At 39.5% G+C, this 27709-nt stretch overlaps 2 protein-coding genes across 5 annotated transcripts in view; one reads left to right on the top strand and one right to left on the bottom strand.

Moving 5' to 3' along the window:
- Positions 1 to 4665, bottom strand: part of DENND4C (DENN domain containing 4C) — a 75358-nt gene extending 70693 nt beyond the window's left edge. For 3 of the 4 annotated variants that reach the window (XM_064502343.1, XM_064502342.1, XM_064502346.1), the window contains exon 1: positions 4438 to 4665. The gene's annotated coding sequence lies outside the window, so the exon portion shown is untranslated. Of the gene's footprint in view, positions 1 to 3869; positions 3992 to 4437 lie in introns of those variants that run through there. The other variant, XM_064502345.1, reaches the window with a different exon arrangement.
- A 52-nt stretch (positions 4666 to 4717) lies between these two features.
- The window catches only part of PLIN2 (perilipin 2), a 45353-nt gene continuing 22361 nt past the window's right edge, over positions 4718 to 27709 (top strand). The window contains exons 1-2 of the mRNA XM_026097862.2: positions 4718 to 4824; positions 5264 to 5344. The gene's annotated coding sequence lies outside the window, so the exon portion shown is untranslated. The remainder of the gene's footprint in view (positions 4825 to 5263; positions 5345 to 27709) is intronic.

Below are 27709 nucleotides of genomic sequence, written 5' to 3'. Positions count from 1 at the left end.
TTTAAGTGGAAGAAAGCTTCTACTATTTTGGAGGCTTGCAATTGTAAACTCAGCGTTTGCAGCCAGAGCTGAACAGCTTAATTTGCAAGTCAATTCCTGATTTACACTATTTTTAACATCTTTTAGACAGAAAAAAGACAGGCTTTTGGTTGATGCATGAAAAGCATCAAGTCTCTTTAGCGAGTTTTTTGAGAGTAAAGGAAAGAAACCAGAGTTTCACAAAATGTGAAGATGAAAGCAGAGTAAGGCAAAACCGGCTGGCTGAATTAGCTAAAACGGATTTTTTTAATGATATGCTGACAAACTTTAGAAAGGAAATTACAGGTACATTTTTACTCTTCTCTGTATTAATAGCCTTGAGTTTGCTGCTCTGTTAAAAAAAAAAAGAAAAGAAAAGAAAAAGTGAAAACAAGAAGTCACATGCATAAACACAGAACATTATTATAAACCTTGCTATACTGAAAACTCTTTCAAGTTTCACTACTGGATGCCAAAAGAAACAGTAAACATCAGGACCACATTTATACTCTTGAAAAAACTGTAAACAGCAAGAAAGAGAATACAGTGAGATGCTAAGACACATCCTTCTGCTCTACTCCAATTTGGAATGCACTACCCAGTGTAAGTGTATTCTTAAACTTCTGAATTAGCAAATCTGTATGCACACAATTTGTGACAGATGTAGTCACAAGGATAACTGAATAGGAAACAGTCACACTCCACCAGAACCTTGAACTATCTTGAACTAACTCACTTAGTTTCTAAAAACTATTTGCACAGAGGTCTAAGTTGTGAACCTTTATCTCCACAAACCTGCAGAAACAAATCACTGGCCTTTTCCTCACTGGAGTACTGTCAACAACACTTATTTTTCATCTAACAAGAAAGAAACAGCATCACATTTCTGTGTAACTGAATGCAACACACTATGTTCATTATTAGACTTGGAGAGAGTGATGATTTTTGCAGCAAGTCAGAAGCTGCAAGGTAGATCAAAGACCAAAGACTTCAGTTTGCAGCTTCAAAGAAGCACTATGGGAGGAAATCAGGTCTCATGCTGCACAGTACAGCTCAGAATGCAAACTGACTCTCATTTTACAACTTTGAACAAACACTAATGAAAAACCATCTGGCCAGTCATGTGGGAAGCAATTTAATAACATGATTATGATCCCCACAAAATATTTTAGAGTTCCTCCACCCCAAGATCTTCAGCATTTTAAATACTATTCAAGTATACTGAATCGTATTCCAGAAAATGGTTTTCTGAAGGTAGATAACCCATTCTTCAGGATGACAAGAGGCAGAGGGAGTTAAATAAACAAAAGAATCCCAACAGATTTCTACAGTGAAAGCTACCTCTAAACAAAGAGATGATAAAGATGCTAGATTTAGGGGGTCACAAACCTTTTTTTCAGGGGGCTGGAGGGTGTTCACTCAGAAGACTAAGTCAGTCAAAAAAAAAGGACATACTACTACATGAGACCAATATAAAGACCTTCAAGCATGCTAAGCAGTTTTTACACAAGGAAAAAAAGGATTGCTCTCTGCCTATAGTTGTCATTGAAATCTATCCAAAAGCTTAATAAGAGACCTGATCTTACATAAAAGTCCAAAAGACTATGTTACCTTCCTGTTATGACTTTGTCAATAATACTTTTACACTTCATTCTACTGACACTTTATTCATTTATTATTTTTAAGCAAATACAGATGTGTGTCAAGGTTAAGTCTAGATCTTAGTTGTCCAGAAAAGAAAAGAAAAAAAAGGCATGTCAGGGTTGTATTCTAAATCTAGTGTCTCCACTAGATAAGTTTCAAAACCAGACCTTAGAAAGAACGAAATTTAAAAAGATACCATTTTGAGCACTGTATTTTAAGAATACATAGCACTGCTACTCCAAATGGGAATTCATACAATTTGAGTAAGAATGATGATCCATATCACTATTTGGATACCCCAGTTTTGCTTGATTTAAACAGCAGAGAAGGAAACATTTTAATTCATAAGACATTATCAAAAAATTGCCTACAAAAGCAATCCTACACACAATCTTTAATGATTCAAACACTCAAACAAAAACACCATGCAAGATATGGTCCAAGAATAAATATAGCCAGAGATCCCATTCTATTTATTTTGTTATTGAGAGCCCAACCTTAACTTAAAGAACTGCCAAATTTCATGTTATACTTCTCCATAGATATTTAAGAAATTTCTATCTTACTTTCCCAACAAATCTAATTTTTGAGATTTTAAACAGTAATAAGTGCGTATGTGCGCTAGTAATCTTTTTTAACACAAAAATCTGAAGTCACGTAGACTACCCAATATTTACATTCTGGTTTCCACCATACTCTTTTATTGCACTGCTCAAGGTAAATGCATTATTAACATTTCATACTCATGGGAACAGTAAGGAACAGCCAGCAAATCCAAAAAAAAAAAAAAACAAAAAAAAAAACAACCCACTAAGACTCACAGTCACATTTCTTTTTTGTGAGACGTATTTTTACCACATATTTGTACCACATATTTGAAACATATATGCTAATCTGGTTAATTACTTAAGATTGCTCATCACTGCTCTTCACAACAAAACCAACAAACAAACAAAAAAGTTTCAAGAGCATTTTCCAGATAGGTATGAAGTAATTTGCATTCCATCATTTTTTTCCCCCTTGAGAAAACAGAGAATTTACTCCCTCAACTTTTAACATGCTACCTTATAAAAGCGATGCAAAAACTTTTACTAATCTTGTGTTTAGTAGACACAAGAAAATATCCAACAAAAGTCATTAAAAGCAAATCATTGTCTTTTTATTAACACGCACAAGTGAAGGCTCAAATTTAGTTAGGTCAAACACGTCACAGTAAGCCAAGAAAATACAACAAATACAGGGAAAAAGAATTCCCCTAGAAGCCACACCAACCACAGCTCAGAGGGAAAAAAAAGAAAGTCAGAAGATCAAGCATCCCATTTGTTTACAAACCAAGCCCTCATGCAAGAGATCTGAAAGTTTAGCCATGGGCATTAAATGTGAAATCAATCCACTACCAGCATTTCAGTTAAGACTGTCCATGTTCAGAATACGCTTGATTAATCATTCCTAGCAGCAAAAGAAGAGACAATTATACCAAAAAATCTTTGTAGAACAGGTATTTCATCTAGATTTAATATAATTTTGTTCAGCTTTTCGATGCTTTCCAAAATTTTAGCATCAGTAATGTACTGGACATTCAAGAAGACAATGATGTTTGGTATTAACAGCACAGCTAATCAGTTTGTATCATATTTAAAACTCCTGACAGGAAGGCATTAATATATCACCAGACCCTGCTGCTACACAGTAGTCCCCAGATTATCTAATCACTATCAGATATGCCCAGATGATGGTACAGGTTGATTGGAAGCCATGGCTCTAGCGATTTTTTTTAATCTGCTGAACTAATTTGGAGGTTATAAAAGGTCTCACTGACATTATCAGCTTCCAAAACATAGCATGACTACTAGTAATGGTGCCTTTATGGGGGGGGGGGCGACAAGGCGGGGAGGAAGAACAGCTATTCAAGCATCCTTCTAACGACCATGACATTGTTGTTCACGACCTACATTTCAACATAGGAGTGAACCCTGACAGCTCAGGCAATGCACGCTAGCATTTCACCACAGCAGCAATGGGTACTTTATAGAAAGAGCACGCTAAGTGCCTGGGGCTCTCATTGCTGCCTGAGCACTGCTGAAGGGCTCTCATTGCCTCGTTTCAAGCAAAGGTTAAATCCACTGACGTAGCAAGCTGGGGCGGAGCTGGCCCACGAAAAGGGGGAAAAATGGAGAAATAAATGCGGGAGCTGCCCAGCGACTCACCTGCAGCGCCTGCCACCTGCCTCCGGCTGCCTCAGCCGCCCTTCCTCCACAGCTAACCCCCACCCGCCGGGCAGCAGCCAGCACACGGCGCCCGCCGGACACCGGAAGGCACAGAGAAAGCAAAACACACCCATTGGGAACAGCTGCGACGAATGGGAGCGCGGAATTCAGAAATAATAATAATATTAAACAAGAACAGAAAACACCTCCGCCCTCCCCACCCTGCGCAGTGTGGCGCAGTGGCTAGTCCCAGCGAGGACAGCAGCGAGGCAGCTCTGCTGGGGAAGGGAAGGAAGGAGGGGAAATACGAGCCCTTCCCGGAGACTAACTCGGCCCCAGGGGAACACCCCGCACGTCCTTCCCTCTCCGGCGGAGAGGAAAATTTCCTGCGGAGGTGGAAGGGGGAGGGAAAGGACGCGAAGGCAGTCGTGCCCCGTCCTCCCCGCTGCAGTGCCAGCTTCCTGCCGCGCCCCGGGCAGGGGGCGGTGGAAGAGGGACGCGGCGCCAGGTCCGGCTCGGCTCCCCGCCTGTCAGGCCCCCTCCCTCCCTCCCTCCCGTGGCCGCTCACCTGCCGCCGCCGCCGGCTCTCCGACCGCGGAGCCGGCCGACAGCCAGCGCCGGGCGCCCCCGGCCCGCCCCAACGGTCGCGGCGCTCCCGCCTGGCAGCTTCTCCCCGCGCCTGAACCGCCTCAGGAGCAGCCGGACCCGCCGCCGCTCCTGTTTCAGGAGGAAGCAGCCACCATGTTACTTTCTCCCCCGCAAACGCTTACAGGCGGCTCCAGGGCCCGCCCCGAAAGGAGGCGGCGGCGGCCGGGGCAGGGAGCGCCGCGCTGCGGGCAGGGGGAGCCCGAGCGCAACGGCTGCGGGGAGCCGTCGGCGCGTCACAGAGGGCGGCGGCGGCCGTTGGCCGTTGGAAGGCGCTCGCCCGCGCGTGCCCGGCCCGCGGCGTCAGCGGGTGCGTCGGGGCGGGGGGCTGCCCGGGGCTTCCCCCCGCACGGCGGTCGTTGGGCGCCGGTCCGGTGTGTGGGGCGGCCCTTTTACCCGGGCAGGGCTTCTGGGGGGGCTGCGGGTGGTCGGTCTGTGCCGGAAAATGAACGACGGGGAGCGCAGTGAGCCGTTTGGGGCATCTGCCGAGAGAAGGCTGCTCGCTTTGCGGGTGGTTCTCAGTGTCCGGCTGGTGCCGAGCCCGTTTTGTGGAAAGCAGGAAGCTGCGCGGTGTGAACGCGTCAGCAGGGACATGCCTGGGCCCCGGGGGTGGGAGGGAGTTTCATACCCTGGGGTGCCCCTCAGTGGGCCGGGGCCTGCCGTGAGGGATCTCCCCTCTGCGCCCGGCACCCTGCACGGCGGCACTGCGCGGTCCCTCCTGCTGACGGCGGGGTGCTCTCTCTTGGCAGAGTGATTATTTGATCGACGCACTCGACTCCCCAGAGAACTGTTGCAGATAGAAGATGGGGCAGCACTGTCCGCAGGAGCGGGTAGGTGCCCACTGATGTGCTGCGCTCAAACGATTTTCAAGCACAGGCCTTTCTGCACTGCAGCTCGCTGCCTTGGAGCCTTCCTCATGGGATCAATCACGATTGTCCTGCCTCGTGCAGCAGGTCACAGGGCTGTGTCATACAGGAGAGTTAATACTTGAAAGGGCCCCACTTTCTATTCCAGAACATCCCTATTCAGAAACTGCATGAGCTACTGTATCTAAGCTAACATGCACCATACTAACAACGGCTGTTTTTAAAGTTTAACGTGCTCATCCAACCTGCAGAAGGATAAATCATTATTCGAGCTGCAAAGCAATGAATGTTTCAGTAAGCTCTCTTGATTTCACATTTATGACACCCTGCAGGGTAGGCTTTTGCAGCTTTACAAGTCTAAGAGTATTTGTACAACAACATCATCAAGCAAACTTTGCACTCAGCCATTAAGACACTAAGGCGTCATGCTGTTATCCATGCTGATATTTGCCATCAGACAGTAAAATTCTGTTCACATGTGCAGTGTTGCCTGAACATTGCAGGAGAATACTGTAATTATATGCTGAAAAAATATGGTGCAGTTAATGCATTTCTGTAATTTTAACAAGTTTCAGCACTTACATTTCAAATATTTCAACTGTATTTCAAATATTTCAAAAGGAGAGAAGTATTAGAGGTCAAAAATATTCATTTCATTTTACTTTAAAGCTCTTAAGTCTTTTCAGTTAAGGGCTAAGCCTTGTTTTGTTACTATTACTTTGCAACATGTCAGTGCCAGATTTACTGCACAATTTATTGAAGTCCTACTGAAAGATTTGGCTGTGATACTATAAGTCTTGTTCATCCATACAGTCTTCAAGAGATTTTCTTCAACCAGTGTAGTAAGCAAGGAGTAATTTCATACTTCATATGTCTGAAAACAGAGAATAGTGGGCTTTGATTGAAGTACACAGTTCACACTGTCAAGTCTCCTGTAAAGATCTATTCACCTTTCATGAGTACATCAGTGTTGGAGACTTCATGTAGAATTATGAGAGTGAGCTCTCAGCAAGGAAAGGCTCCCTCTTCTCTTCTGGCCACACATTTTCATCCCTTCACAGCAGCTCTGACAACCACCAGACCTTCCATTAAACCAATTCACCAACCCATCAGAAACTCAACATTGTTTTAATGGGTTGGTTTTCTTCAGTATTTGTGAGTTGAATATACTCATAAAAAACATGAAAAAACTGAACACCAGAACTGGCACTAGGTAAAGGTAGACAGCTGTAGAAAGGAAAAATGAGATGACCGTCCTTTTGGTATCAGTAAGCCCGTATATTGCTCAGGCCATCTCCTGTAAGTTCACCTTACCCAAGGGACAAAGTTAGGCCAAGAGAAAGGGAGCTGATTTGTGTCTTTTTGGACTTCTCTGACCCAGAGAGGTACACAATGCTCCTTGTAGCTAAGAGTCATTTTTCTGAAATATCCTAAGTATCTTGATCCATCCTGCCCTTACTCTTTAGGCTTTAAGAAGAGCAGCTAATCTAAACATCACTGATATTTTTGTTTAAAAAATAGTACTGCAGTTGCAGGCACGTGCCAGACAGCTGCTGACTTATGCTGAGAGCCTATAATGTAAGAATCTGACATTACAGCAAATCATTCAGTTTCACTTCATTCGGGATAGCACAAAAACCTCTGTTCGATATAGGTTCAGACAATTTTCGTGAATTGTCATGACATTCATTTGTTGTCAATGGAAGCCCCTGTATTTTAGCCTCATTGGAGCAAATGATACATTTATTCTGACTATTTCTGACATGCACAGGTGAAGATGCATGCAGACAGAGTTTATGATAAACTTGCTTTGAGTCCCTTGGGAATAAAAATACCTTATCTTTAACAGAATCCTGACTGAGCACTTGACAATTTCTTCTTCTTAGGCCTCCCTGGAAGACTTCGTTTCCTAATCTTGTAATTGTCGCCACAGTCCTATGAATTGTGGATGTGATGCCAGAGGCCATTTGATCTCACCTGGCATTTAGAACTGGCACATGTAATAGTGGTTTTGTCCAAAAGGTGGATAAGGAAAGTAAATGAAGGTGTGGTTGCCTACAGTCCCAAGCAGTTCTGCTGATCCGGGTCTGTTCAAAAAGTGCTTGAAGCAATGCTGTCACTATAGCATATGGAAGTTCCTGATCATTGTTTACCTGTGAATAGCTGTCTAAGACAGAAAGTGCTACATCCAAGTTTTTCATCGTATTGTACAACTGCTCATGATTTTGCAGCATCCCACTCAGGTTGTATGACAGAGGGTGGAAACTGAAGAATTGCATGTTCATTCTGGCTTTAATCATTTAATCAGTGGCATACAGAGAAAAGATGAACATACATAGCTTCAGCTTAAAATGTGTATGTCTGCTTCACTCCAATTAAAAATGTTACTGTGATTGACAGCTCTGTACCAGCAAAATCCTCTATCTGAAAATGAACATTTTGTCTGAAAGTGTCAGAATTTCAATCCAGTCATCTAAGTTTCCTCCAAGTGTCACTATATTGTAAGATCAAAACCCTAGTTAAACAGGCTCTTCTTGCTGGAAAGGTCTTTATAAATAACAGCAAAGGAGCAGAAGGGTCCCTTTTTTTATACAGTCTTCTTATACTCTTAACATGCTGGCCCAAACTCATGCATATTTTGAAACTATTGATTTAAAAAATCAAGTTATCTTGATCTTCTTTGTGAAAAGGGAAAGGCTTTTTTAAGATGCTTATCTCCCTAAGGCTTTCTCTCTCCATTTTTCTGGACACATTATGTTCCCTTTCCCTTTAAAAGCTCTAGATCACAGTTTTTCTGTCTCCAGCTTAGAAGATTATAGTTCTTAGCTTTTAAAATGCTTATGATTCCCATAAGCATTGTTTCTTACATGAATCCTCAGTAGTTGAAAAAGAGAGGTTATTGTTTCAACTAAAAAGGATTGAGCATAGTACCTTGCAGTTTTGAAAACAGGATTTTAGAAAAGCACAAGATTCTTTCAGCATCTGTCTCTGCTAGGAGTCTCCATTGTGCTATCTTCACTGTTAGCTTTTGCTTTGTTTTTTTAGCATGTTCCTGGATTAACTGTTACACAACTATCACTTCTCTCTGAACCGAATGTTCCATATACTGTGTGCAGAGGTGAACTGTTTAGCCTGAGCTAGTGAAACACAAAAAGGACGGTGCTTTTCTAAGTACACTCTGATTTACGATTTCTGTGATGTAAGATTTCTCCGATTAATTGATAATTAATTGCTCAGATTGATAATTGATAATTAATTGCTCAGATTAATTAATAAATCAGATTAACGCCTGAATTTTTTTTAGAGTTTGAGTCAGTTTATGCTGACTTGCTGTGCTGCTTACCTCCATCTAACCTGCCTTATGATCTCTAGATACTATGTGTTATTGACCATGTTTAGTAATATATCCTTATTTTGACAAATGTAATGGCATTCAAGAAACCAGTTTTCTTGGACCTGATTCAGTAGCATAAACACTGAAGTTCTAATAACCTTAAATTGTCACTCTTTTGTCAGAATAGTCATCAAGGATAACTGTATTCATTCCATTTGGACTTTTGTAATGCAAACACAATTAAAACTATAAGACTGTGAACTTGATTTCGTTTCTCTTACACTTGTGATCATATTATATAATGTATGTAACAGATGCATAAAATAATGGTCCAAGTAAGGAGATGTCCTTGTGATTCATAATAAACAGGAGATGCTGGTAGTCTCTGGCAGAAATGGTTATCAATCCTTGGACAATACTGTTTTGCCAAGGTAACTATTGGTATTTTATACTGAAAAGGCAGTGTTAGAAAAAATAGATCTATAATTTGGTTTAGAGACTGTATGTTTTCAGGTAAATGTATTGAAAGTACCTGGAGAAGATGTGGTACGAAGAGACTGCAATAACTTGCTCAGTTTATCAAAAGACCAGAAGGTGACTTGATTGGAATGAATAGGCACATTCACAAAGAGTAAATAGGGCTTTTTAATTTAGAGAAATGTAACAAGAAATGATGTCTAAAATATAATACCATACAAATTCAACTGAGAAGTAAGGCATAGTTCCTTACTGTAAAATAATAACCAGTAGAACCCACTGAAATATGATAAATACTTCATTTCTGGCTGCTTCTCTGGAAAGGGGTTGTTTACTCCTGTAGTCTAAAGAAGGTTATATGAGCTAATAATTTCTTTTGGCTTCAACATCTATGAGTAATCTTGACATTTGTCTCTGTTTTTTTTTAAATAGAACCGACTCAACTAGCCTTTTATCGGTCTAGTGAGGACTGATTGGAAGTGCATAACCCAAAGCAAAATTCATTTAATATTTTATCTATCCTTAACAAAAAGATAAAAGGTTGATGTGGAAAGCTTTGTAAATATTAATAGCAAGTTCTTTGTTAAGTCTCACAGATAATATTGGAAATAGGTACACTCCTAGAAAACTGAAAAAAAGGAAAGGAAATAGGGCCAAGTAAACAAACTGTATTGCTGTTTTCATTTAAGAATTAAAGGAGCAGCAGCTCTTACACTAGGGAAGTGCAGAATGGAAGCGTGGGAACATGGAAGTGGCTGGGGGCTAGAGCTGTTGTGAGGTGTTGTAGTGTGAACCAAAGCTTCTGGGAGCTGCACTGCATCAGTTACTCCTCACTGGGACTGGGCTTTTTTCTCTCTGAGAGTGAACCACAAGTCTTTACTACTTGACTGCAGCCTTCCCACTGATTTTCTGTCCTCTGATTCTACCCCTCCTCTTGTTGATTCTTCCTTGTTACATCCCCCACCGATCTAATCTCAGTGACAGTCATGTGGCCTCAACCTTTCTACTCTGCAATATTACATATGAGGGCAAAGCTTCCTATTAAGCAGTTCTCATTCTGGGATTTTCATCTACATACTAATGAAGACTATGTTTAAAATGGTTGCAGAGATGTGTATTAAAGCAATCTGAGACCCATTAACTCAGGTTGTGATTCCACAAGCACTGTAACTCAGTTTAAGAGGGGGCCCCCATCACATCCCAATCCTCAGTTCCTAGTTTTCTTATTACCTGCTTTATGCTGGTTTATGTCCTTGTGCAGCGAATAAAGCCAGGCATCTAACAATAAAAAAAAAAAAAAAAAGAGCAAGTTTAGTTTGGTCAGTCCTCCTGAGGCTGCACAAATGCTTTTACTAGCAAAAGAAAGGCATCAGCGAGGGCAGAAGCATTCCTTTCACAGGCTCAGTCAGCTTGAAGAGTCCTTCAGAAAACACCTTTCAGAAGTGTTTAGTTGCATACTCTTAGCAGGTCTGTGGAAGCAGGCAAGTACTGTTGGAGGTACGGGGCAGCAGATAGAGTGGCTTCATCCAGACAGTTCAGGCTTCTATAAAAAAGTATAAAAGTCTACCTCTGGTGGAATGACTTAGAAGCCAAGTCAGCTGTTGCCATTTTAATCCTGGAAATGCATACCTGAGATCCTTTGTTCAAGAGCAAAAATAATCAGTCACTGAAAATAGTCAGTGAAAAATAGTGGAGTTTGGTCTTTTGTTCCAGCACCAAAGTAAATACATCAGATGGGTGTGTATGCAGGGTGTGGGTTTGGGGTTTTTTTTTCTGTCCTTTCACAGTTTCTCTCTCATTTACTGTGATGCTTTACAGTGAAAAGGGCAGGAGGTCAGATGTGAGGGGAATAGGCTGCATACAGAGGCTGCATTGTATGTAGAAGTGGATTTGATCCTGCTGGAGAATCTTAGAGAACAGAAGTAATTCTCTTCAGGGCTCCACTGGTAAACAGTTAAATAGATGAATGTTGCCCATCCCTTTTGTTTTCTCAGCTAATGGTGTTTTCATATGAACACAAAAGACTGCAGTCTTCCCAGAGGCCTCTTTCAGGTTTTGTATCTTTCCTACAAGAAAAACCTGGGGGGAATGACCTTGTAAAATATTTCTGGCATCAGATGAGTGAGGAATGAGATAAGATATCACCCTTCCCAAGGTTTCTGTTGCTGGCTCAAAAGCGATTCAGCCTTTCATCTTTCCGAAGTAAATAAATAGAGTTCTCTGCAATTTACCATGGGTGGTGTTTTGGTCATGACCTTAAAAGTTTGCGTTCTCTTTGCTCCATATATTTCTCTTTGCTCTTTCCAGACAAGTAGCTGTTCATTATCCTTTTTTTGCTAAATCTTTGCTAACATTGTTCACCTCTTCCCCAATTGTTTTGGATATTTCATGGCTAAGAGACAGCCTACATATATGAGCATTTCAGTGCTACTTGGCTGTGAAATGTGCAGATATGCTCCAGATGCACGTATTTCTTGAGTTCATGTATCTCTTTTCAGAAAGCAAAATCTAGTAGGCAGATGCTGGCACAAAGCCCCTGAGCTTTAAAACTTGCTTGTATAAATCTCTTTAGTGACTATATGCTAATTATAATATTGTATAAATAATACTTTCTGCAAAATACTGTGACATATCAGGATAAAAACATAGCGAAAGTACAAAATAATGTTACAGCTATGCAGTACTATTGACTAACTAGAAAATTTAGGACTCGAAAAAGAATTCTCTGCTAAAACAGTGTTTTCAAACTGTGTTTAACTGTTTATATGGGTTAATACATGAAACACTGCAAACCCCAGCTAAGACTGTTCCAATGTGAGATAATCCAAACACACACAAACAGCAGACTTTCCTTGAATTGTCCAAAAGTAAATGTTATTTTACAAATGGAATGAGTAAGAGCAAGAAGAAATGTATGTGGCCCTGGGTAAAATACACTGACGGGAAATAGTTCAGAAATAATTTATATTTGCCTGCTAAGGTAATCAACCTCCAAGTTTTAGTCTTGTGAGTCCTGTCTTAGAAACTGGCTTAATATGCACATCTGAAAGTGACAAACATCTATATTCAGCTGTGAATTGCTGTGGTTTTGCTCATTACCGAAGAAGTAATCCATTTACTTTTTCTTCCTCGTTTCTTTTCATCTTACAGTCTTAAGTAGACAATTGTAACTATACCAGGGTTGTTCCCTTGTACCTGAATTCCTACTTTTGACTACATACATATGTCTTACGATTATAAAGGGAAAAACAAAGCCTTCAGACAGTGATCTTTCATAAGCAAAGCAAATTACCCATTATATCATCGTGTAAGTTTATATACTTCATTTGTCATTACAGTGCAAAGAGGCTAAATTTCTTTGTCAGATCTGGCCCAGCTGAATATTACAATACTAGGAACTTGTTATCTCTCCGGTGAATAAGCTCAATACCTGCATGAGACTCATTTCTGCCAGCTCTATTATGAAGAACAGCCCTCCCAGGAAAAAGGTTCCAGATGATAACATGTATTTTCTTTAGTTTGTGATGCCATGAGGTGCTTAGAGTTTTTTTTTTTCCACAAAGCAACTGATGCAGCAGTGATGTAATCAGTTAAGAAATAGGGTTTACTTTGAAAGAGTTTACAACTGTGTAATGCTTGGTTGTTGTCATATGAGATTGCCCCCTTCCTGCTTCATTATTTTAAGCAGCAACAACAGGCTTAGAGGAACTAGGTTTAACCCAAAGTGTGGACCAATATGCTCTGTTACAGTCTATGGAGGCATCATTGCTGCAGTTATATTTATGTGTTCTTTCTAATGTACATATGATGAAAGCTCAAACTGCATATAAATTCTGGATATTTTTTGGTAATTCCAAAAAGTGAGACATATAAACCATTAATCATAGGTTCATTTTGGTATTTTGAATATATTTAAATTAAAATAATGATTAATATTTGAAAAAGCGTTTTACAGATTCAGAACTGGATACTTTTATATATCAGCAGAAGCTTTTTCTTTGGTGTTTTAAATTATGAGCATATATAGACAATTTGGACAATGTATATACAGTAATCTAAGTTACTAAAATGGTTCTGTACTGTAGCTTGAAGTCATAGCTTACTTAATCAAAGACTGAAAAAATCACATTTCCAAAATAATAAGTGCTCTTGTTTGCAAAACCTGTAGAAATGGAAAGGTTCCTTACATTATTAAAGGACATGAAGGAGCACTAGTATGATTAGAATCTGGACAACTAAGTAACTTCATGAGAAACTCATATTGTATATTCCTTACTTGCATGCATTTCCCTTATGAGTTTACCGTTTTTCTTATAAACACTTGTAAAATTGTACAGAACAGCATATCTTTAAATATCCACTATGTATATATAACTATGTAATAGTACTAATAACAATGTAATAATAAGTTATAATAATAATAAGTTAGCTGGGATAGATATTATTTAGGAACAGCAACCTCCTCCTAATTTTGAGCAATATGATTCTTTTTATTTTTGCAGCTTATTAAAAGGTATTTATATTAGCACATGTTAAGGTCTTTCTAGAGCATTTTTCTTCCATATGTTTAACTAGTGCTGTTCTTCTGTTGGCTTTTTTGTGTTCGGGTTTTTCTTTTTCCTTGGATTGTTTTTTTTTTAAATAGAAAAGCACATAGAAAAACTCCCCAGGAAAGAAAGTGGTGTTATCTGCAGCTAGAATGTGTATTTAAGTTATAGTCCTATTTAACAGCATTGAATATGAAGTTATCTTACGGCATGTCGTAAATTGTTCTTTATACTCTCTTATTACATAGAAGGGTATGAGCAATCTTAATTGTGTCACTTACATCCATCTTTCCTCATCTTACCAAGAGGTTATCCATTTTCCCATGCATGCTAGGGCAGAATTACCCCTCCCTGGAGCAAACAACTAAACAAGTCAGTGTCGTAGTGCAACTTGTAATCAGGTCCTTCGTAAGAATTTGTCACTAAGCCCAAATCTACCCCTTCTTGGTGACTTACTTTGTATCTTCCCCAGGCTCTAGGTACTTCTCAGTACCTACCTCAGAGGCTACTATAATACTAAAGTCTTCCACACAGCTCTGCCACTATTGCAGATATTCTGTATGTCATAGTGAAGGTACAATGCATGCAGATTCAGATATTGTATATGTGAAAACAACTATTTTTTGGAAAAGGACAAAATATTTCAAACCTTCTGTAGTAATTTATGTTGGGAGAATATATTTTAGTTTACAGATTAGTATTTTTGCAACAATATTCAGACTACATGGTTAATTTTAAGAATCCAGTGTATGCCACTCTATGTTCCTTTGCACTGTCTTTCTCAAAACCTACAAGAAAGATGATTTCTTTACATGCATTGGAGTGAAATACAGAAATTATGCGTATTTACATTAAAAAAATTCAGCAGCATATCACTGATTTGGCCTGATGATCTGTGCCCCTGGCGAGCAAAAAACCTGAAAAGTCTTATTTAACTAGTGCATAGATCTTAGAGACACATGCATGAAGGATTTATTTTTTAATATGTTACACAGAGTATGTGCTACACAAATACCTACTACAATATGGAACAAAGCTTCAGCCAGTAAAGCAAGATAAAATGACCAGATCTTCATCAATGTAAATTAATGTAATTCTCTCAACTGCTGTCAGTCTTTGCACTCTGAGGATCTTGCCTGTTATTGAAAGCACAAAGGTGGAAAGAGCAATACTGAACATTGACATAGCTCAAGAATAACAAATGTCTAGTAACTGTTGTTCATATGGGGTAAGCTTACCACTGTTTCTTCATTACTGTTGCTATAGGTCCTACTCTTAGTTATATTTTAGTATAATTAGGTATTGCTTCCCTGCACACTATTAATTTGTGTCTTGGAACACTGCTTATATGGAAAATATGAACTGGACCAGAAAATCTTTTTCTTTTCGACCACTAGGTGGAGATAAATATCCTGTAAATGGAAAAGTTGATTTCATTCCCCCTCCCGCCACCGGTCGAGTGATCCTCCCTTCTGTTTGGTTTTGACATGCTTCCAGTTTTCCCTGGTAGAATGGCAGTTTTATTTAAGCTGTTCTCAGGAAACTGCAAACACTGAAATTAGTTTCAGTGTTATCTGAAAAGCTGAAAATGTACAGAGAAAGTTCAATATGTACTTTGAATGTACAATGAAAAAAGTACAGTAGTAAGATCGTAAGAGTGAAGGCTTCTGTAATTATGCATGTTGTCAAGCTGTATTTTTATAGAACGTGAAATGTGTATCGCAGTGTTTTGATGCTTAATACTAATCCATAGTAACTCTTTAAGACCATCAAAATTTCCAAAAGGAATGTAGCCCAGAGCCACAGAGAATTTAAGCATGTTTGTATAGTAGTGAAATCCCCCAGATCAGTGTGCTTACCTGTATTTTTTAAGTTAAATGAATATTTAACTGCTTTACTAGATTTGATCTCGTGTATTCATCATGCACTAAAATACCAGTTGAGATAAACCTGCTTATCACGTGGACCTTAACACTTAGATATCTTTATGATGTAATTTTTTTTAATTGTGGAAACAAGCTAAAATTGATGACACGAGGGAGGCCTGACAGTTCGGAATTTAAATGTATTTTGCTCTTTTGATGTTGCATGGGCTTTACATGGACACGTGTTTTTGCATACAGATTCAGTTATAATAGCAGGCTATCATTTGAAGTACACGTATCTTAATTTTACTTGTAACTCACAGAATATATAGCTGTTCTGGAGCAGGAGAGGAAGGGAGAAATTTGTGGTTTATAGGATTTATTTTTCTGTGAGGTGGGAGGAGGAAAGCCAATGAGTACTACATATGTCAGTACTAGGGTTACTTTTGCAGAAGAAGGGAAAAAGATTTCAAGTTACAGTTGCTCCTTCTAAAACCCTGTAAATATGCTTGTGATTATGAATTGTACATGGAGAAAGACACAGTTTAAGTGTGTATTTTGTTAATATTCTGTGGAGACAATGTGAAAGGATTCTTGGCTGTTCTCTCCCACCACCCTTCGTAGCCTTTTGTAGGGATTCTGCAGTTTTTTTAGTAGTGTGTGAGGTATGGAATGAGGAAATATTTCAAATTGTTTTTAATCCTCCAAACTTTCCTTGCTGTCTTTTGTGACACATACTTCTTTCTGTAAGTGGCTTACAAATGTAGAAATTAATTTTTTTAAATAATTTTAATTCATGTATTTTGTAGGAAAAAGCCCTGTGAACTGTAAGTCCTAGAGTATTGTTGAATTGGCTAGATGACACCTGAAAGGCAGGGACAAAGCTTCTAACTGGTTAAAACGGAAAATTTATTGGAAAGAAAACTGTACTTTTGGGGAAAAAAAAGATTTCTGCCAGGTAACTGATTGGTTTGTGGTGTTTGAGAGACAGAAGTTGCAAACTATAATTTGCTGTAGTGGTGCCTAATACTTTTTTCACCAAGATGATAATCATGACATCCACTGGTTGTCACTATTTTGGAGACTGACTCAGAGACTATTTTCTCCTGAAGTGAAACCATACCAATTAGATGTCCCAATCTATTGAAGGCTTTTCACGTCTAGAAAAGGGTCTCTCCCTGCCACTTGTCACAGTGAAAACTACTCTGTTTGAGAAGTCCTCAGACGTCAGGGTTTTAGTATGACATTGCTCAGCCTCTAGGAATGCACAATCACAATAGCCATGTGTTGGCCATCCCTTAGTGCTTGGTAGAAACAGCAAAGATTCTTAGAAGAGAAAAGTAAACAGTTAACCAGGAAAGGACAGAAGTTGTTAGTCTTAGTATGATTAGTTAACCTAACCATTCAACGTATCTCTGTCAATGTTAATGTAACAGGAATTAACTTTTCCCTCTAACATTATTTGTGTGCTCAACAGGGCAACACTTCTGTCCTGCTAATGTGGTTAGAGCTTTCGTATATATTTAACACAACATAATATACTTATTTCTGAATCATTTCGTCTTAAACCCATGTTTCCATCTTGTACAGGTTGTATGCTTTAATACTGATGTATGTGGAGAGGAACAACATAACTATTAATACTGTATTAAACCTTGATCAGACTCATGACAGTAAGAGGTTGTATGCCATATATCCCCTGCATACTTTAACTGAAGGATAATGTACCAGAGTTAGTGGTGATTTCAGCTGTACTATAGCATAATACCAGGACTGACCTAGGAAAGCATTTTCAACCAAAAATTCCCTCAAAACTGCACTTAAAAAAAGAGGTGAATAGATACCTATCCTTAAAAAAATGTAAAAAATACTCTTGCAACCAAGGGGATTCTGTATTGTTTACTTAGTTTGCAAAATAATTTTTAAGCACTGTTGTTTGGAATTCTAAGATTTTCCTAGAATTTTGAAGGCAAATTGAGTCTTTAGTTTTAGCTTCTTCTGTTAGTCTTGGGTGGGCTACCGAGTAATTTCTGGAGGTAGTAACTTAAATGAACATAAACTTGAATTTCATTTCATGAGGCAGGGTCAGGATCAGTCTGGTACAAAGCCAGGCAGAATACACCTACATCATAATTTACCTTGATTAAGTAGGGAAGTAGAGATCAGAAGCAAGGGATTTTCAGGTATTCTGTAAATCGCCTTTGAGAATCAGGACTATCAGAGGTGGAGTGGCTGTTAAAAAAAAAAAAAAAAGTTCTTCCATTCCTAATTATGTGCTTACATCCTTTATCAATTAACTATTGAAATTCATTTTGAATATAGTGATCAGTTAGTGTTATTGGCATAATTTCCATGAGGACATTTGATAAACTGAATGGCATACTGCATTTAGAGGTGTTGCTGTGTTTTTGGAATGGCTAATGTTTCTTCTTTTGAAAGAAATTTACAGATGTCACTACCAGCAGTTCCAAATTTTCTTGTGAATCAACTAAAATAACACTGAGTTGTTATTTGTCTTGTTTTGTTTTTCTTAATTGCAGCTGTTCTAAAAACATTACATGCATGTAAAGGAATATGTGATGTTTGTTTCTGCCAGAGACTCCATGATCTTTCAAATTTATCAGAAAGACAGAACTATCAGTAGGCTCCACTGAAGGGATTTAGCAAAGATTGAAATACTGATATTAATTATTTAGAGGAAAATGATGATTGTATTTCCGTTACCAGACTGATTTTGTCTTTAATGTTTGTATAAATGTAGCTACTTACCAGACAGCTAATGAAGTAACAAAGGATGGAGGAGAAGATCACTCTAATTTATATGTATCCTTTCTTTATTGTTTTAAAATCATAAGTGCATTGGTTTTGGTGCAAAAGACTGGGGGAGGACAAGAAGAAAAATGCAGAGAAACTAGGGGAAAGGTCAGACCTGAAGTATGAGGCAGTCCTAGTACTTATATATAGCAGTCTGGCAATGTCTGTCTGACACATCCTACTATGTTAGAGAATACTAATGACACAGAAAATGAGGAAGTAGGGTCTGCTGACTCTCTCATGCAGCTTGTTTTCTGTTGACTCACTGTTACCCTCACAGCCAGAAAGAATAGCTCCTCAGCAAAAGATTTCAGAATTAGATGAACAGTTCTGATGGAAGTCAGGGAAGAAAAATAATTTCTTTTTAAGCGTAAGCAATAGGAAGGGAATGGGTTTTAACTTTACATGGTGTGCAATCTTTTCTTTTTTTACAGTAGTTTAGCTAGAACATGAATGTTAACTGAGCTAAAAAAGAAAAAAGAAGACGCAGCAGCCTTCAGTAAAAGCTGATCATGACAGAAAGGGTGCGGAAGCCTTGGTTTTGATCAGAGGAGAGGAAAAAAACTAGTGATGCTCTTATAAGTAGTGATTAAAGTGGGTCCCACCTGCTTAAGGCGCCAAGGGGAGATAACCTCTAACAGAGTATTTTGAAGGTGTTCAGAAAACAGAGTATTTCAGAAAGGGAGCTCTCTGGGATCTTACCTCTTTGCAGGGGTAGGAAAGACAGTGAAGCTAAAATGGATCTATGTGCACCTGTGGGCTTAGCACCTGTTTGCTGGGATTTGGATGAAAAGTCACTCCCAGACAATTCTATTTACTCCTTTTTACATGACTGTATCAGCAATTTCAACAACGAAATCATTGTTATTGGGTATCTGCCTTAATTCTTATTTAAATTAATAGGACTAGTCACAACCCTAATGCTGTTTACTTAACAAGCAGCTAAACTGGAATGAACTTCTGAGCCAACTGGTCTAACTTCCTTAGGGAAAAAAAGAGACATATTCTTACCTCTTTTTAGCTACCATGTGGTAACTTAGACCATTCCTCTCATCCTTCTGCTTTTAAGCCTAAGTTTAGAAACCAAAAGTAGCTGGCAGAAGCAGGAAAGAGCCAGAAGCTGGAAAGAGCAAGAACAAGCTGGTGTGGCAGAGAATGAGAAGGGTTCTCAGGTCTTAAGTTATCTTCTTTCTCCTCTCAGCAGCTGTTGGTGACAGTGACTAAGAGATATGTTTGGTGTAAGGACCCTGAGAGCATTGCCCCTCCTGGAGGTCTGGCTGCCTGCCTCGGGGCCAGCATAGTGACAGTGGAGCAGAGGGCTGCCCCCTCCCTCTAGTGACCTTGGAGTGAGCATGCACTGCAGGGACCCTCAGCCAGGGCCAACGTGATCCCAGGTGGGTTGCCCGTGGCTGCAGCTCCAGCACTTGACTCCTGCCTGAGCTGTGGCTCCTGCTGTTTCACAGCCTGTGCCTGGCCATGTGCCCTGCTGATCCAGGCCCAGACCTCAACCCGTGGATGCACTTCCTGGCCTAGCCTTGGCCCTGCCTTGTCACGATGGCCCTGCTGAGCAATCATTAGGCTGTGTCTGACCCTGGTTACTCTCCTCAGCCCACAGGGAGCAGCTGGCCCTCACTGAGAGTGAGCTCAGGCCATCTTGGGCCCTGAACCCAGGCAGCCAAACCTCCAGGAGGGGGGATGCTCTCACAACCCTTACATTTGCGAAGGAATAATGCTTTCCTGCCGCCTTGCTTTAAGGCATGTAGAGTTAAGCAGAGTTCTTACTAATTTTGCATGTATTAGTATACAAGTGTTTGTAAGGATTTGGGGCATTTGTATATAGCAGTCAGAATGCAAGGTATCTGATGAAACAATTGCACCTGTGAATGTGTCTGGCAGATGCAGAACTAGAAACAGTAACTGTCCAGACACAGGGAATTAGGAGCATAGAAGCTAGAATTAAGGCTTCTTAGAGCAAACTGCTGACTAAAGAGGGGAACTAGGCCATGCTGTAACAGATACACTGTATTGTCAGAATGATGAATATGCCTTATAGGATTTTTCCTAAAGAAAACACAAACAAAATTCCATTCAGCTATTGGGTTGACGCACTCCCTGAAAGACACTGAAAGATTTCAATGTTCCATTACATCTTTCCATTTTATAGCCAAACCGCTCTGTTACCTACATCATTCATTTTATGACCAGAATATACAGTTCCAACAAATGAGCTTTGTGCTTGTTCTACACTCATAATTCCAACCATCTTTACCTTTGACCTGAAATCTTGTATTAGCACAGTTTCAGTGGCTTACTATAATGTTTCTCATAACTAAAAGTGGTTCAGAATCTATTGCTCATTTAGTTACAGAACAGTGCTTTAGAAACTGATTATGCTCATTTAGTTACAGAACAGTGCTTTAGAAACTGATTATCTGTGTCCTATGTCAAGCCTTCATTCAAAGTTTTATTTTGAAATAGCTCTAGAAAACTGTAGGAAACTGTGGTAAAGACTACTTGCATATGAATTTTTACTTTGGTGAGAGTAAGATTCTACCAGGTTTTCTTCCATGGTGATCTTACTGTATCTTTAAAGTTTTGGACTGGAGAGATACAACCTGTTTTGATTTCATCAGTATTGATGGAAGAGATCATAATCCTTTATTAGCTATCACTACACTTTCAGATCTACCAGTTGAGCTGCTTGTGTGAATATTCTTTAACCTGAGTAAAGGTGAGGCGAGCTATGTCATCTCTCTGAAATAACCTGGTTTATTTTTATAGATATTGGTTAGGGAGTATTGCACAATTTGCTCATTTGGCAGATCAGAAAGGGCATTAACATCTGCCACAGTAAGGAATGGTGAATAGCTGGAAACAGGATGGGTTAGCAGTTTTTTCTCCACTGTTTCTTGTCATTTTGTCTTTGCAGTTCATCTGACTGCAGGCACATCAGAGAAATATGAACCTAGTGGTTTCACTAGCCAGAATGTGGTTCATCTCCTCTTCAGTGAATTTTTCACAGGTTTTGGAATGCTGAATCATAGTATCCTAAAACAAATACAGTTGCTCTCCTTCACAATAAATAGAGGATCAATATAGTTGATCCACTAACTATGTGTAAAGTTGATCCAGGTGGATACGTTAAGATGGATAATTACTGAGCTGTCCAAAAATATTCACTAAAGTTGATAACAGAGGAAATCCTACTCTGGTGTTATAGACTGCCAGATGAAGGAATAGGAGGCATGTGGGAAAAAGGTCAGTTTCTTTAAATCTTCAGAATACTATTTTCACAAAGTTAGTGGAAGAGCTGAACTTTCTTCAATTTCAGAAATCCAGCTAAGCCTTTGGAAACAGTATTTCTATCCTGTTGTAAGTGCATTTTCTTCTCCTTTTAGGCTCCATTACAGTTGCCGTTACAGGCTTAAATTCATAAACTTGCTGATGAGTGTACTCTGTTGCTTTAACTGGGAGCAACAGTTGGCCATGAACAGCCTTCAGCGTCTATCTGTTTTATAACTTTCCTTGAACTTCAGGAGATAGAACGCTGGAAAATATCCTCCCATAGCCTAACCCATGTTGCTTATTGTCTGTCTTGAACCTGTCTAACATATCTTAGCTGATCTTGGCAGAAGTGAATTAAAAAATATTCCCAGGGCCTCCTTTGCCTGTAAATCTAAGGAAGCAGTCACTTCTTAGAGCAAGACAAAGATGAGCAGCTAGAGAAAATAACCTCTTCCTCTTGCACAGCTGGAGCTGGCAGAGAAGATGCTGGCTAAAGTCTCTTAGTTTTCTCTTTTTTTTAAAAAAAGTGTTCTTAAATTAACCTACTGGAGGTAAAATCAGTGAAAGCATAGGTTTAACACAAGCTAACAGATTAGGAAGTAGGCTTCCCACAATCTCCCACTGCTATGAAATCTATGAAGACTTTCCTTTCATTAGTATTTCTTTCTATTTAGTTAGTTCAGATAAAGAATATTTTCTTGCTCAGATTAAGAAGTCTTCTCCCCCTCTTCTAAAAATAAACTGTAAGAATGCTAGATTTGATGCAGATACCTAATAGGACCTTTTGCATTGATTTCAATAGGCATTGATTCAACTCCTAAGCAGGGATTTATTCAGATGTTTGCCGTTGATGAAATAAGGTCAGTTAGGCAGTGTTAAGAAACAAAAATGTAAAGGCACTAATGACCAAAACAATTTCGTGTGCAAATCTCTATAACTCATCCCCTACCAATATATAAATCCCTTACAACAGAATCAATACAGTTGTACTGCCCAGAGCAGCAACATTTCAGCACCTGTATGTGTACCATAAAGTCTGTTTCAGAGCTATCTGTGGATGTTGCTGCACATGGTAAACTTTGTGGGTGATGAAATGGCCATGGTGGCATCACTTCACAGGCATTTTGTGGGGGTTAAAAGTGGGACGGTACATTACTCACGCCAATGAGATAAAACAGCTACTTCAAAGCAGTCCTTCTGCAACTTTCTAGCCTTTCTCAACCCCAGAAGAGCACAGTGCAGATGTTTGGATTGTGTTCTGGGTGCAAGAGCTTGAAGAGAAATTTTGACCTTGGGGACAATTAAATCCTGGATTAAAATATCAAATTGGAATTCAGAATCATTGCCAAAGCAGCTGTTGTTTACTGTCCCTTAACATATTGAGTGGCTTGAGAAAAACACTTTTTAACAAGCGGATTACAGCAAGTCCAATATTCCCATAACAGATAATTATTTCAAACAGCCTTGAGCTGGTACCAGCTGCACAGCTGTTACGCCCCTCTGTTATGTGTGCTCTCTTAAAAAAGAAAAAAGAAAATTGCCTCTAAACCGTGTAACCAGGAGATTCTGTGGAAGAAAAAGGAATCAACATGGATGGGCCTCACAAATCCTTGAACAGATCAGTTTGGAGTAGATTTGAGTCATTTAGGGATGAATCCGGCTTATCGAAGTAGGAGAACTCATTTACAAGAGTTGGATGTTGTTGGTAAGCCTAAGGTTCAGCCCTTTCAGCTGTCAGTTGTCCAGTTGTTTACTTACTCCTCCTCCTCTTTTCAGTCACTCCTGTTCCATCTGAAATGCTATCAAAGGCCAGGATCTGGTTTGTAAAATATTTCCTTCTTTGGCTTCCTGGTCTTCCTGAGCCTCTGTTATGAGTAAGTCAGACAGACATATCCCTGTAGGGCTGCAGATCAAAACTTCTCAAAGATTCAAGGTCATTGACTCTATCTCATATTTACATATACATAACAGTGAACTAAGCATTTTTATTCTACAGATGGAGAAACTAAAACACTGAAAGCTAGAACTCAGCTTCTAAGGCAGCCTCTGATACTGAATGTCAAGTTGAGCATGCTTTTTAGAGGTGCTGAGTATTTAGGAACTCCAGTGGTGTTCCAGAGCTGAGGAAAGATTTTTCCTTGTGCAAAGTCATGTTATTTCTTTGCCCAAGTTTTCCCTTTTGAAAAAGGACAGCACTACGCACTGTGACATACAGTAAGATCGCTATCTGAAAAACAGTTACCTTTGAATTACGGGTTTATTAAGTTGGCTTCACTACTGCTTTTGAGCACATTGGATGAGGGACTCTACTTCTGAACACTAAATAAGCATTTCAGTAGTAAACAACCAATTGAACCTCACAGCTTCCTTGCCAAGCATTTTTAGAGAACATATGCAGAAATAAAGTGACCAGTCCCAAATTCCGTAAGTCAGAATAGGTCAATACAGACAGACCCAAGTTCCACAGCCTTGTGCTCCAATCCGGTTAGGAGACAAGCAGCTGTAGTCTGGAAGCCTTGTAACTATAGTAGTTGAATGGCATGTCCAGACTAATATCCTTTCCTCTCAGTGGAGCTAATGTGTTTGAAAGAAACCATACTAATATGATGATAAAAGTTCAGAATAACACCTCTTTTGTATCTGACCAGTCTGAAGTCTGGGATAGGCCCTCTACGTTAACCTCTGCAGTGGGTTTTGAACCTTTATCTGCTGATTCTTACTCCCTGTATCACTGAGCAGAATACGTCAGGTTATGTACACGTGGAATAATTCTCGTATCTCGTGGCAACTCTGTGCAGTACAGTTCAGTAAGCACCTAACAGTCTGTTTTAATAGGAGTTTTTGACTTAGCAGGCTGGTGAACTCTGTACTACGACAGAAGATGAGTCATTATTTATAGATCGTGTCAAAGCAGCCAAGTGGAGTTTAACCCATTTTTATTAACATTTCTATGTGCTAGTTATTCAGCAGCAACTCATATTCAAAACCAGTATCTTGTCAAAAGGTCACTGTGCAGTGTCCCCTAGGACTCTAAGAGAAACCCATTTAGTGTTGTATAAGAGAGAAGCTACAAAGGGAACTTGTGAAGAATAAAAGGTTGGGAACTTGTGAAAACATCGGAGTAGCAAGAAGGGAAAGATGTAAAGAAGCAGGAGAAAGACTGAAGCAGAAACCTCTTCAGATACCAAAAGAAGAATGTTTCCCACATTGTCAGACCTGAGTCTTGATTCTGTTTCCAAAAGCTTTTGCAGTGAGTTTTGTGGCTGCTATAAGTCAGCATACTTCCACTAAAGTCAGTAATGTAAACTGTACAGTAGCTGACTGGCCACACTTGTTTTCTCTTTCTCTATGAAGTAAAAGAAAACGTAAGTAGAGAAAGCTTGAATGTTTTGTACATGCATTCCTCCTTTTAACTTTTTTTGTAATGTATGAGAATAAATACCCTTCCAGAAAGGAAGCTCTTTGAGCTTAATAAAGGAAATTCTCAGACCCAGCTGAGAAAGGAGTAGTAAATTGCTGATGAGTTGCTAATTTCTAGAAAGAAATAACAGAATGTTGTTTAGGTGGAGAATTACAGGAAGTATCTTAGTTTTTGTGGTGGGAAAGTCTTACATAATAACCTATGGGGAAAGGGGAGAAAGTGCTATTCTAAAAAGGAATGTTCTGGTAAGGAAGATATCCTCACCTTTGAGGAAGGGTAGCTAACCAGGTTTCTGTTGAACAACTCTCCTCTGAGATTTTGCAAAGATTGTTTATGCCCTTTTAAAAATCATTATATCTTGGTTCAGCCAGTAAATGTTTTATTTAGGGTTTGATCCTTTATGTGTTAGAGACCTCTGGCAACTTTCTTCTGTCATAAGGAAAACTGAGGATGGAATAGTATTCTTTGTTATTGAGGGAAGATAGAAAGCTGTCAAAAGAACATAGTATTCACATATGGTATCAATCAAAAATAATCCATCTTTCCTTATAGACCTTTCCTAGTACAAGTGCAGGAGCTTGAAAATAAGTAGGGCGCAAGAAATGGCCAGATCTGTGGTTGTATCAAGACAGACTACCCAGTGTTTACCCATTATTTGCTTTGGCATCCAGAAGCAGATTTGAGCACAGCAGTAACATGACCTGGTTCTGGTTTTGTACCATGACTGAAGAATGGGGCTGTACAGAGAAGATGAATAAGAAAAATCAAACTAAAAGAATAGAGACTCCTATGCTACAGCCACAGGGATTGATTTAACTCTTTTAGGATTGACTCTGAGAAACTTAGTTATGCTATGCTCCCATACGCTGCTATGGGTAGATGTATTCCAGAAAGCTAAGTGAATATGCACAATCACCTAGCCTACATTTTTTGTGGTCAAACTTAAAATTTAATTCAAAATAAAAGCAATTGCCAATCTCAAATGCTCTCTGAATGTGAAAATTTCTAGTTGAGTGTGATACAAACTCCTGAGGGAAATGAGGGGTCCAAATAGGTGAAGAGAGAGTCTCCTTGAATGTAGTCAATGTTTGCTTGAACTTGAGGAGGGTGCAGACAAAGGCACAGAAACAGAGGAACTTTTGATTATTTTTCAGTTTCAAATAGAGCTAACTCATCTTTATGTTTTGAGACAATGAAAGTGTTTCCATTAGTGAAGGCTAGCATGGATGTTACGTGTCACGTTGACACTATTAAATATTTTATTGCTCAGTGAAGCAGTGTGTTTTTTGGTGGAGTTCCATTCTGCTTTCAGCATTGCCGGTGGTCCACTGTGTGACTTCAGATAAGTCATTTCCACTTTCAGTACCTGTCATGAGTAGTAATAGTAGCCCTTTTAGTTCCTACATCCTGCCCAGCGGTATGTTACGTTACATAGGTTGCACCTTGTTTAGCACTGTGGGGCCTAAAGTATAGTTAGATACTTGTAGAGCTACTGAACAAAAAAAGCTTTATTTTCATTTAGGAAATAAGGTAGGTAGTGTAATGAGTAATCTCAGTCATCCCTTCTCATGTTGCAAAGGTCAGAAACTATCTGATTAATCATAACAGATCCTGTGGAGAGTCACAGTAACTCACTGAACACCTCTGAAGGGCATCTGAATTTTGATCAGGATATCTGAAGCCAGGTGTTACCCTGGCTGTTGTCCTCTTGAAACAAGGAAATATACTCCACAATAAATAACTTGAAATATGAAGGAAAGCAGCAGATTTCAAAGTGAACATGGCCTACTGGAAGTATGTGAGATATAGTCTAAATAAAAAGATGGGATGAAATTTACTAAGGTTGAGTGCAAGATGTTGCACAAAGTACAAACATCTGCACAAATACAGGGCAATTAAAAATGTGCCAGGTAGTTGTTTTTCAAAGAAGAATCCGAGGATCATGACAGATCCCAGCCTAGCTGCATGTGGCCATCATTGTTCTACTACTAGGACAAGGTCAATGTCATAGTGAGATCCAGGTAATATGTACTGTAAGGTATACTCTGAGCTAGGAGGGTTTCAGTTTGAGCATAGTACTTCAGAAGGAGGTGAGTTAGTTGAAGATAATGAGGCTCATCAGGCTAACAAATATGACCGAAGAGGAAGGGCTGAATGAACTGAAGTTCTTCAGCATAAAAAGGAGAAGAGGAATACCTGATCTCTATTTTTGCAGAGGAGAAAAACAGCTTGGACAGATTTCTATCAGAAATGACAGATACTATTGCTCTTGCTTTTAGATGGGTAGTTAGTTACATGATTTCTTAAAGTACCTTTTAGCCCTCTATTTCCAGAATAACTATGATCCCATCAGCTGATCCAGAATCATTATCATCACCCAGAAAGTATGTGGAGGAAAATGCAAGACTCTCTGCCTCTGTAGGACTTCTTAAGGGCTTCAGCTGCAGCTTAATATCAGGGCCCTGAGTGTGCTTACAGGCCTTAATTGCCTTGACTAGTGTCACCATGCAACCTCTGCTCATGGCCTCAGAGTCCCATGTAAGTTCAGGCCTGGGCACCCAGTCCTGGCCTGGGCTACGTTGTAGG

Source organism: Dromaius novaehollandiae, chromosome Z, assembly GCF_036370855.1.
Source record: "Dromaius novaehollandiae isolate bDroNov1 chromosome Z, bDroNov1.hap1, whole genome shotgun sequence".
Taxonomy (NCBI): Eukaryota; Metazoa; Chordata; class Aves; order Casuariiformes; family Dromaiidae; genus Dromaius; species Dromaius novaehollandiae.
The sequence above is the reverse complement of the archived record's forward strand: the minus strand, read 5'-3'. Positions and strand labels throughout refer to the sequence as shown.